Source organism: Cucurbita maxima, unplaced genomic scaffold, assembly GCF_002738345.1.
Source record: "Cucurbita maxima cultivar Rimu unplaced genomic scaffold, Cmax_1.0 Cma_Scf00293, whole genome shotgun sequence".
NCBI classification, from domain to species: domain Eukaryota; kingdom Viridiplantae; phylum Streptophyta; class Magnoliopsida; order Cucurbitales; family Cucurbitaceae; genus Cucurbita; species Cucurbita maxima.
Window position 1 is genome coordinate 19,943 of NW_019272309.1, and position 13,138 is coordinate 33,080.

At 37.0% G+C, this 13,138-nt stretch overlaps 1 pseudogene; it reads right to left on the reverse strand.

Moving 5' to 3' along the window:
• Positions 1-315: 315 nt before the first annotated feature.
• LOC111474305 lies at positions 316-3,969 on the reverse strand (annotated as a pseudogene).
• Positions 3,970-13,138: the final 9,169 nt, after the last annotated feature.

Here is a 13,138-nt window from a genome sequence, read left to right on the forward strand (position 1 = left end):
AATACGAACCGTGTAATCTTCTAGAGACATCCAATTGTTTCCTAAAGCAACTCCTAGCAAATAAAATTTGGAGACGTGTATTTAAATTATTGATTCTAGATTATTACAATGTGATCATTTTAAACAAATCAAAGTTATAATATGATTTTTTTTTTACATATAAAAAAAAGTTATAATTCATCATTTATATTTGAAATTTTTTATTAAAAAAGAAGTAAAAATAAAAGTACCTCCGAGATTAAGGGTCAAATTGCCAGCTTGGATGACCCGAAGAAGGGACAAAGCCAGAGTGCCGGCGAATTTACCACCTTAAGACTACGCAAAGATGTACAAAGGAGCGTTTCGTAGGCCGACAATGTAGTTCGAAACCTCAGCCAGCAAAGTCATCATGTCGATCGCCGCCTCCATATCGCCTTTCGTAAATTCACCTCCACTCTCCACATAGCTACATCCGGTCCCGACTGGATTATCCTATTTTTTTAATGTTAAAATCATAAATTTAGTCGAAAAATATTAGAATTTAAGGTTAAAATGACCGAAAATTAAAAGGAAAAGGAGTTGACCACAAACAAGAGGTCTGCTTTTTTCAGCCATGTTGAGTTTCTTGGCATCAAGTTTGAGTTCAATGGCCCGATATCCAAGAAGTTCCCAAACCTAGTTCCCGAGCCACCCTATTTTTCAATATTTGAGCCATTTTCTTACAAAATACCCAAAATTTATAAATAAATCATTGGGAAAGATCGGTAGCTCATTGGTCCGCCTTGCAACAAGAGAATGGTCGGCCATGGCTTGGAACTGACGTCCACTCTGGAAGGACTTCTATAAAGCCACCAAAACATATGGGCTTCTGAACAACACAATCCAAGAACAAATATATAANAGGAGATTGTTAGATAAAACCTAAGTTTTTACAGTTTTTCCTTATTCACACGATTTCAGAAATCTCCGTTTGACCATTTGACAAAACACGTCGAATGGATCACCAAAATTTTAAACGGAAATTTTGAAATCTCCGTTTGACCATTTGACAAAACACGTCGAATGGATCACCAAAATTTTAAACGGAAATTTTGTAGGGAGTGGCACAGATTTTGACAAAACACGTCGAATGGATCACCAAAATTTTAAACGGAAATTTTGTAGGGAGTGGCACAGATTTAGTTGGCCACTCTCCAGCCATATTTAGAATAATTTATATTTTAAATAGGAGATTTGTTCAGAATAAATAAAACCTGATTTTGAACGCAGTCAGAATTCAGTTATTCTCTCTCTCCTTTTTTACGCATTTTTCTTCCAACAACCAAATTCCTCTCACCGAATAATACAACAATGACATCGTATGACCGTTCGTCAAACACATGTCTATGATGAAAAATTGAAAATTGCTCAAAATATACTATAGGGGTACCATGGTGTCAGCTCTCCACCACCTCTGGGCCATGTGGCCTAAGCGAGCTACCCTGTGGCACATACGTGTGTCACAGTATGAGTGAGCGTGTCGAGACGAGTGTCGAAGGTTGCTATATAGACCTGCTGTCCTATACGGTATACGTAAATGACATGGAACTAGCATGGGAGAGCTAATGCCTCGATAGAACTTTGATGGATGGATGTTTAGGACGTTCCAATGAGATGAGCGACATGTGGGTCCGTTCTCAATGGCATGGGCGAGGGAGTTGCGATGGCCGACGACACCCCGAGACTAAAGATGGTGTCAAGACATATGGGCCATATCGATGGGGATCGCAATAAAAATATGAGACGTGACGTTGCATTGAAAGAACTTGGCCCCGAGTAGAGGCAAGGTCGAGTCGCAGACGATTGAACATGCACGCACAGACAGCGTGTGTGGTCGAACAAGCTTGGATTCCGCACAAGCGATGTTTGATTGGTGAAGACAAACCTCGCTTAAGGTTTGATGACGCCACAAAGATGGGGTGAAAAATATATATGGGGCTTAATTCCCCTTAAGGCTAGTCGTGAGGGTTTCAAGATCACCACACTGCTCTGTTGAAAAAGTAGTACCGTGACAGTTGGTATCAAAGCCATACTTTGTGTGTCTAGTGGGGCAACACAGTCAAGAAAAATGAACTCGAGAGTTGATTGAAGACCTTGCATGTGTGTCAAGAGTGCCAGAGTGGGCAAGACAGTTTCTAGTCAGAATTGGAATCTGTTGTAGCTGAAACCAAGACTACCCGAAGTTCATTAGTGTTGTGTGTTGACACTTCAATGTGGGAAGATCTACCCATCAAGTAAAACCAATCTCATTTGCCAAGCGCTTGTAGTCCTTAAGTGGGCAAGACAGATGAAACAGAAAGTAAACCATGTCGGTGCTTTCCAAAGAGCCGTTCACATTAGAGGAATAGTGTTAGTGGTTGCAAGCAGAGAAGCTGAGAGCAAAGAAAAGACAAGCATCGGCCAAGTGCCAAAGTTGAGTACAACACAAGTCCTTATAGGAAGATGAATTTGTTGAAAAGAGGCAACCAAGTGTAAGTGGGGGAGAGCCCAAGTAATTAGGTATCTCACCCCATAGAGGTGCTCTAACGTGCGAGTACATGTGTACTCCTTGAGCTATCACCTTATGCTTAAAGTGGATGAATCCACAAGATTTGTCGAGACCAATATCAATTCGTGAGAGATCTTTGAGAAGAGTACCCCAAGAAGACTGTAAAATTTTAGACAAAGATTATTGTGTTAAGGATATATAATAAAAGAATACTCCTAAAATATGAGGTTTGTTTTAGTTATACTCTCCAGCTTTGAGATATTTCATTTTAACACTTCGATCAGGATATAATTGAAATAAAATTCATAGTTTAGTAGTATTCTTTTCGTTTATCATTCTGAAAAACGAAAATATTGAAAAAAATTGATAAATTTTTTGGATGAGATTGAGAGAATGAGAATACGAACCGTGTAATCTTCTAGAGACATCCAATTGTTTCCTAGAGCAACTCCTAGCAAATAAAATTGGGAGTCGTGTATTTAAATTATTGATTCTATATTATTACAATGTGATCATTTTAAACAAATCAAAGTTATAATATTAATTTTTTTTTTTACATATAAAAAAAAGGTTATAATTCATCATTTATATTTGCAATTTTTTATTAAAAAAAAGTAAAAATAAAAGTACCTCCGAGATTAAGGGTCAAATTGCCAGCTTGGATGAACCGAAGAAGGGACAAAGCCAGAGTGACGGCGAATTTACCACCGTAAGACTACGCAAAGATGTACAAAGGAGCGTTTCGTAGGCCGACAGTGTAGTTCGAAACCTCAGCCAGCAAAGTCATCATGTCGATCGCCGCCTCCATATCGCCTTTCGTAAATTCACCTCCACTCTCCACATAGATATATCCGGTCCCGACTGGATTATCCTGTTTTTTTTAATGTTAAAATCATAAATTTAGTCGAAAAATATTAGAATTTAAGGTTAAAATGACCGAAAATTAAAAGGAAAAGGAGTTGACCACAAACAAGAGGTCTGCTTTTTTCAGCCATGTTGAGTTTCTTGGCATCAAGTTTGAGTTCAATGGCCCGATATCCAGGAAGTTCCCAAACCTAGTTCCCGAGCCACCCTATTTTTCAATATTTGAGCCATTTTCTTACAAAATACCCAAAATTTATAAATAAATCATTGGGAAAGATCGGTAGCTCACTGGTCCGCCTTGCAACCAGAGAATGGTCGGCCATGGGTTGGAACCGACGTCCACTCTGGAAGGACTTCTATAAAGCCACCAAAACATATGGGCTTCTGAGCAACACAATCCAAGAAAAAATATATAAAAAATAATGACTAAAATAAAATAGAAGGAAAATTAATGAATTTGGCTTACTTGGTCTGACTTGAACGTAGCCCCATTCTTCAGATCCGTCTTGAGATTTGTGAGTTATGGAAGTTCCGACATGAAACAGAGAAGAGGAAGTAATGAGAACGAAACAGAGATGAAAAACTAATAGTTTAGCCATTGTCGAGAGAATGAAAATCTTAGGTTCTTTAAAAATGGTGATAATGGATGACGATGAGACTTTTAGGCATTTATTGAATGGATCAATTAATTGGGAGAAAGACAAGATTAGGGTTATAAAGTACAAAATGAGCAATGACAGACGCCATTGGACAGCACAAGATACAACGACAATAAACAAGGTGACAATAGAGTGGGAGTAGAACCTAACTTATATTTTCTATTTTTCTTTATATCTTTCAATTGATTTTATTCCCATTTTGATATGAAAATTGAAATTATTTAATAAAAGTATATATTTAGAATTTTTTTAATGTAGAAATTTGTGGAGGTGTGGAGTCATTTAGTTACTAATTTAGTCCATTGATTAAAATTAATTTTGTGATGTATTTGATTTTATTAAATGTTTTGAATGTTTGTGTTTTGTTTGATTAAAATTAATGAATGAATTAATGAAAATTGAATATTAAATTTTTCACGAAGCATAGGATCTAATTTTATAATATAAAACATTTAGTTGTAAAAATTAATACGTATAATTGAGATTTTTTTTAAGGTAGTATTTCTAAATGATAAAGATCGTACCACTACAAATTTAAGATTATACTTCGCTTAATTAAANGATAATTTTTATTTTTTTTTTTTTTTTTTTTTTTTTTTTTTTTTTTTTTTTTTGATAATTTGGAAGTAGTATTTTTAAATTTAATTTTTTGAAATAAAAAATCAAATGGTTATTAAAAGAAGCCTAAGGAGGACTAAATACAACCTATAAAATTTAGATATTATTAAAGGATGTCAATAGGAGGATTCATATTTTGAACATGGTTGTGGAGGAGCTGGGGGGCTATTTAATGTCATGAATAGGGTCCGGGTTTGTGGTCTTTCTCCAACTTCTCATTTAACACTTTCACACAATTTTTTAAAATGGGAAAAGATCCGTACAAAGGAATAATATAATTGGCCTCAAAACCACCACTAGGCTTTGTAGTGTAGTAATTTTTTAGTGATCAAATACAGAGAGTATGAGTAAAGACAAGACTTTAACGAAGATCCCTCACTTCGATGGTCTCTTTGATCACTGGAGTGAGCTGATGGAAAATTTGCTCAATGCAAAGAGTTTATGAAGTGTGGTAGAGATTGGTTTCTCAGAACTAGCGGAAGAAACAATGCTGACTAAGGCACAAAAGGGTCACCTTGATGATGCTAGACTCAAAGATCGCCAAGTAAAGCATTACCTCTTCCAGGCAATTGATCGTACTGTCTTTGAACAAATCTTGGATCGTCGCACAACCAATATTGTTTCGGACTCAATGAAGCGAAAGTTTGGTGGAAACCAAAAAGTAAAGAAATCTCTTCTTAATGCATTAAGGAGAGAATTTGAGATCCTAGAGATCGAAGAAGGATGAAAGTATCATATTATTTTGCAAGAGTGATGATAATCTCCAACAAGATGAGAAGATATGCCAGACAAGAAAACTGTAGAAAAAATTCTACGTACCCTCACTGGAAAATTTACTTATGTTGTATTATCCATTGAGGAATCCAAAGATACTGATAATTTGTCCATTGATGAATTACAAAGTTCATTAGTGGTGCATGAATAAAAATTTCGAAGATCAAGCAGTACTGGAGAGGAGCAAGTTCTAAAAGTCGAAGGTCGAACGAAAATAAGTAATAGAGGAAGAGGAACTTACAGGAGCAGAGGACACGGAAGAGGAAAATCAACTTCCAACAAAGCAACTGTTGAATGCGGTTCTGGAGTTAAACTCATGTCTATGATGAAAAATTGAAAATGGCTCAAAATATACTATAGGGGTACCATGGTGTCAGCTCTCCACCACCCCTGGGCCATGTGGCCTAATCGAGCTACCCTGTGGCACATACGTGTGTCACAAAATGGGTTTGCGTACCCAGACGAGTGTCGAAGTTTGCTATATAGATCCGCTATCCGATACAGTATATGTAAATGACATGGAACTGGCACGGGAGAGCTAATGTCTCAATAGAACTCGGATAGATGGATGTTTGGGACGTTCTAATGAGATGAGCGACATGTGGGTCCGTTCTCAATGGCATGAGCGAGGGAGTTGCGATGGCCGACGACACCGCGAGATTCAAGGTGGCCTCAAGACATATGGGCTATATCGATGAGGATCGCAATAAAAATATGAGACGTGACGTTGCATTGAAAGAACTTGGCCCCGAGCAGAGGTAAGGTCGAGCCGAATGACTTGGCCTAGTGTAGAGGCAAGTCGATTGTGTCGCAGACGATTGAACATGCACGCACAGGCAACGTGTGTGGTTGAACAAGCTTTGATTCCGCACAAGCGACGTTTGATTGGTGAAGACAAATCTCACCTAAGGTCCAATGACGCCACAAAGATGGGGTGAAAAATATATATGGAGCTTAATTCCCCTTAAGGCTAGTCGTGAGCGTGTCAAGATCACCCACAACTATGTTGAAAAAGTAGTATTGTGACAGTTGGTATCAGAGCCATAGTTTGTGTGTCTAGTGGGACAACATAGTCAAGAGAAATGAACTCGAGAGTTGATTGAAGACCTTGCAAGTGTGTCAAGAGTGCCAGAGTGGGCAAGACAGTTTCTGGTCAGAATTAGAATAAGTTGTGGGCTGAAACCAAGACTACCTGAAGTTCATTAGTGCTGTGTGTCGACACTTCAGTGTGGGGAGATCTACCCATCAAGTAAAACCAAGCTCATTTGTCAAGCTCTTTTAGTCCCTAAGTGGGCAAGACAGATGAAACAGGAAGCAAACAATGTCGGTGCTTTCTAAAGAGCCATTCACATTAGAGGAATAGTGTCAGTGGTTGCAAGCATCGGCCAAGTGCCAAAGTTGAGTACAACGCAAGTCCTTATGGGAGGATGAATTTGCTGCAAAGAGGCAACCGAGTTTAAGTGGGGGAGAGCCCGAGTAATTAAGTATCTCACCCCGTAGAGGTGCTCTAAGGTGCGAGTACACGTGTACTCCTTGAGCCATCACATTATGCCTAAAGTGGATGACTCCACAAGAGTTGTCAAGACCAATATCCACTCGAGAAGTGAGCATCAACTGGAAGTGGACATAGAGAAGTGAAGCTACAACATGACCACAGAAGCGTCAAGATGACAATGCCACACGAAGGTGGCCAATTAAGAGTTGGCGAAAGTGTAGCGCCAACACAGAGTTGTGTTACAAATTTTAAAAGAATTGACAAGAGTGTAAAGCAAACATAGAGTTGTGTTACGAGTTTTGAAGACATCCAGTTAAGAGTTGGCTAAAGTGAAGCACCAATACGGGGTTGTGTTACAAGCTTTCATACATTGCTACTATAATGGTTGGTGCCACGATGAATAAATGTCGTGGTTGGCTTGCGAGCCTCACCTTAAGGGGTGCACCATTGTGTGTGACTCAGAGAATACAATGAGTGTGGCCAAAGTGGCAAAAGTTTAGCGAGCTCTCCCCCTAGCCAAGGAAAGAGTATGCCAAAGCTAGTTAGTTTGCCATTGTTTTTCCGGTGAATCCTGGGTCAAGTTTACAGAAGGGCGAGGGAGGCCCAAGAGGGGATAGCCCACAACCATAGAGCATTTGTTTTACAGTACTTGTGTTTCAAGTCTCGGAGGCCGAAAGTAGGTTCGTTAGTGGGATAGCTCATAAGTAGTGCGCATTTTCTGTATTCGTTTTGAAGCACGTATTACAAGTGGGTTCGTCAGCAGCCAGTCTAGGGTTGGGTCGTCATTGGGGACAATGGCTAGTTTAAGTGGGGGAGAATGTTACAACCTAACAATGGTTGTGCCACCAAGTAAGTCATCGAGAACGATGACTAGTTTAAGTGCGGAAGAATGTCACAACCTAACTATGTAGAGAGTAGGTTGTGGCCCTCACGTTGCGACAAGAGAAGGGCCACACTCAAGTGGCGCCAATCCGACCACACGAGGGTCTAGACGAGTGTCATCATGCGATCGAGGAGGGCGGTGCATCATCTAATATACCACACAACGTAGCCATTGAAGACAAGTTGAGACATAAGCAAGATAGAGACATCGAATAAACAAGAGTGGCAAAGATAGGCTTGTTGAAGGGCCGGGTAAGGTCCCAAGCCTTAACCTCAAAAGTTGGGATTCTGAAAGGAATTTGGGCATGCAATTTTGGAGTTGAGTCTGTCCTTATAAAATATGAATGCTTGCCGAATTTGGTGTCAATCGAACACTGAACGGATGCAACATAACATTGTATGACCGTTTGATAAAATCATGTCTATGCCTGAAAGATTGAAAATGGCTCAAAATGTACTATGGGGGATACCATGGTGTTAGCTCTCTACCAGCCTTGGGCCCTTTGGCCTAAGTGAGCTAACCTATGACACACACATGTGCCACAACATTGGCAAGCATGCCGAGACGAGTGTTTATGACGACTTCCTTTAAAATGGGTTTTTCAAGGATAGTACCGGGCAACACGAGTGTACGGTGTCGGAGGCTGCTACATACATCTGCTATCTGGTACGGTATACATAAATGACACGACACGTACACGGTTGGGTCAATGCCTCTATAAAACCCGGATGGATAGATGTCTGGGACCTCCCAGTGAGATGAGCGACGTAGGCTCGTTTTCAATGGCATGAACGAGTGAGTTGTGATGGTTGACGACACCCCAAGACTCAGGATGGTATCAAGACATATGGGCCATGTCGATGGATATCAAGATAAGAAGATTAGACGCGACGTTGCATTGAAAGACCTTGGCCCCAAGTAGAGGCAAGTTCGAGCCGGATGGTATAGAGGCAAGTCGGTTGTGTTGCAGATGATTGAACATGCACATGCAGGTGGCTTGTGTGGTTGAACAAGCTTGGATTCCGCACAAGAGATGTTTGGTTGACGAAGACAAACCTCGCCAAAAGTCCGATGAAGCCACAAGAAAAATATATATGGGGCTTAATTCCCCTTAAGGTTGGTCGTGAGCGTGTCAAGATCACGATGGCGTGCGATTGAAAAAATAGGAACGGAGGACATCATCTTGTCTATATCCTTGTTACTGATACCGTGACCTTGCCTCTCTATGTAAGCATGTATAAACGGGTCAAATGTAAAATTGACTATTTCAATTGAAAATAGAACAAACTATCATACATAGAAACAAATGGAGAGTAATGTAATATGGATTAAATAGTCTTCTATGAACCGGTTCAACTTTATGACAGACAAAATCAAAATGTTATTTTATTTAATAGGAAAGAAATTGGATGGCATCGTGAAGAAAGTCTGTATGAGCTAATAATGTCAATGTATGACAAAGAATCATAAGAGAGAAACTAACTTTGATTTATGTTCCTATATAAATATGCTACCAAGGTAAGAAAATTAGATATCAAGAAGCAACCAATTGAAGATAGTTTGAACCCTATCCTTACAATTTTTAAATAGATATAATATTGAAAATGAAAATCTTGTATTTTCCCAAGAAACAGACAGAAACTAGAAGTGAAACTAACCTTAGGAGAAGTTGAACCTTTTCCTTTGGAATACGTTTGTATTTGGAATTTGATAGCACAAAAAAAAAAACACCGTAGCATCACTACTTTTTGCTTCATGTCTTTCCATATGAGTCATTAACAAAATTTCATCCTCTTCTTCCAGCTCTACATAATTCAATTCCTTATTCATCTTTGGACATTAATATTGAAAATGACCCAAGTGATGACACCTATAACATTCAACAGTTGCTTTGTTGAAAGTTGATCTTCCTCTAACGCATCCTCTGCCCCGTAAGTTCCTCTTCCTCTGTTACTTATTTTCGTTTGTCCTTCGAATTTTAGAACTTGATCCTCTCCATTAATGCTGGATCTTCGAATTTTTTGTTCATGCACCACTAATGAACTTTGTAATTCATTAATGGACATGTTGTTAATATCTTTAGATTCCTCAATGGATACTACAACATAAGTAAATTTTTTAGTACACATAATTTTTTCTACAATTTTCTTTTCTGGCATATCTTCTCTATTGCTTCTCATCTTGTTGGAGATTATCATCACTCTTGCAAAATAATCTGTGATACTTTAATACTTTTCCATCCCTAGAATCTCAAATTCTCTCCTTAATGTATTATGAAGAGATTTCTTCACTTTTTGGTTTCCACCAAATTTTCGTTTCATTGAGTCCGAAACAATCTTGGCTGTGCGACGATCCAAGATTTGTTCAAAGACGGTATGATTAATTGCTTGGAATAGGTAATGCTTTACTTGGTGATCTTTGTGTCTAGCATCATCAAGGTGGCCCTTTTGTGCCTCGGTCAGTATTGTTCTTTCCTCTCGTTCTAATAAACAAATCTCCACCACACTCCATACACAATTTGCTCTGAGCAAATTTTCCATAAGCTCACTCCAATCATCATAGTGACCATCAAAGTGAGGGATCTTCGCTAAAAATTTGTCTTCACTCATACTCTCTCTATTTGATCATTCAAAAATGGATGCTCTGATACTAATTGTTAGGTTTTGACAAATGAATAACTAATCCAGAAACATCTTCGCTAAAGTTTTGTCTTCGCTCATACTCTCTCTATTTGATCACTCAAAAATTGATGCACTGATACTGATTATTAAGTTTTGACAGAAATATACTCAATTGAAGTTTGAAGTGATGGTTTTATTGAATGGGGGGAACTTGCCTTTGATATACTAAGTAACCATAAATAGAAATTACCTAAACAAATCTTGGAAAATACTTAAACTAAATCCATAAAAATACTGTCTAAATAAAGAAAAGATCAATATTTAACTATTTTCACAAGAGCTAAATCAATTACTTAAAAGAAGATTGAAACTTCACCTTGATATCACCTCCTCCTCGAATATGATGCTTTGCTTGAAGACGTAGATTAGAACCAGCAACATTGTGGCTATTTCAAATGAAATAAATGTAAACTTGTGTGTGTTTTCTTGATAAACAAACACAAACTAGAACTGAACCAGCAACATTGTTGCTATTTCAAATGAAATAAACGTAAACTTGTGTGTTTTTTTAGAAACAATCACAAACTAGAACTGATGTTGGGACTTGAATCTTCTATAGGAGCCTAGGTTTATTATTTGGATTTTTCTTATTTAGTTTGTTTGTATTTGATCCATTAATAATTTAGTTTAAATTTTAATATTTATTTAGTTAATAAATTTTAAAATCCGTAATAATTTAATTTATATCATACAAATTATAATTAAAATTATTAAAAATAAAATGTGAAATTTTTTCATGTTAAAATTTGACATTTAGTTTAATTTTTTTTTATTATAAATTTTAAAGTTGGCCGTTATTTTAATAAAAAAAATTAACAAAAAATATTTTAAACATTTTTTTTTTGGTATCTATAATATTTAATAAAAAAAATAGTTTTTTTTTTAAATCTATTTATATATATATATATATATATTTCTGAAATCAATTGTCAAAGATTTTCTCTCAAAATGGCAATTAATTTAAATCTTTCCTATCTCTCCACTAACCTCTCATTCTTATCCCAATTATCTCTCCTCAATAAACTCTTACTCAAAACAACAATTAAAAAAACTAAACAACAAAAAATGGCTTTGGGCAGATTTACCTAAAGATGTGATCATGAGAATGTCAGTAGTAGGTTCGTTAAATCTTTTCTTTATTTTATTTCTGATTTTTTATTTAGATTTTAGTTAGAAATCAAATAAGAATAAAAATTTATGGGTTACCCCTAAATTGATTCCTAATATAGAGCAATTTTATTTTTTTGGAAAGAAAAGAAAATTAGAATCTATTGAAAATGACAATGAAAATACACCTAAGAAAGAAAAAAAAAAGGAAAAGTTTAGAAGTAAGAATGGATTGAAAATTGTCCAATAATATACGTGAAAGATTTAGGAATAAGAATGATTAAAAATCAGTCAAGAATATATCCAAACAAAAATTAAAAAAATAAAGCAAAGTACATGCCACAAAAAGAAAATGAAAGATGTGAGTGAGAAGGCAAGGAACAAGAATATATCCAAACAAAAATTAAAAGATAAAGCAGAGTACATACCACAAAAAGAAAAGGAAAGATCAAAGTGAGAAGGCAAGGAAGTACACAATACTGAGTACATGCAGTGAAAGATCAATGAGAAGGATACCGAGTACATGCAGACAAAAAAAATGAAAGATCAATGAGAAGGTAAGTACAAAATACGGTCACTTAAAATAACTCCATCAAATTCTTCCGTAACATAGTAATGATAGGAAATGAGATCTTAATGAAAATAGAATTATATATCTATATCTATCTATATATATATATATATATATAACGTTCCAGGACTTTACTCATGAAAAGTCTTTAATGCTCGTATGAGGTCTAGTACATCGATCATTGTGAGATTTAGAGAATTGAACGTGAAATTGATGTCATGGATTCATATAGGTTGACTTGGATACAATGGACAAAATCAAACTTTCATTAATGATAAATTGGTGACACCAGCCTAAACTAACTAATCACGTAAGTGGTCTTACTATAGGAGAGGCGAAAAATTGTATGAGTTATGATGATGTATGAGTTGTATCACATGATGTCCTATACTAGTATATGATGATGTATGAGTCATGATGATGCATGAGTTATGATGATGTATGAGCGGTGTCGTATGATGCCATATACTAGTATATGATGATGTTTGAGTTATGTCGTATGATGATGTGCGTAATATTTGTATATTTCGATATACTTGATATGCTTGATGAACTTTATGGCGATATTATGAGTATGATGATTGCATGATGTTTTTCTTAATATGGCTCTGTTTTCTAGATTATATGATGATGAGTGTCATATTGTATGTTCATAAGCATATGGCTACTTCTCCTAAAGATGATGAGTGCAGACCCGCACAGTATGATGATGAGTGTGGATGTGCACAGTATGATGAGCAGGGTGTTCATGAGGTGCATGACACTATGGGGTTTCGTTGACCTCCGAACGTCGCTACAAATTAGCTTGACTAGAGGGTCTAGGGGGGTGTGCGAGCGAGCTGGAGATTCACACTTGCACGTGTGGGTCGTGTGTAGGGAAGTACTACACATTCAATTTGTTCGAGACTAGAGGCCACCCCTAGATGAGCTAGAGATAGGTCCCTAAATTATGATTGCTTGTGTCACATCATTTTTCAGGT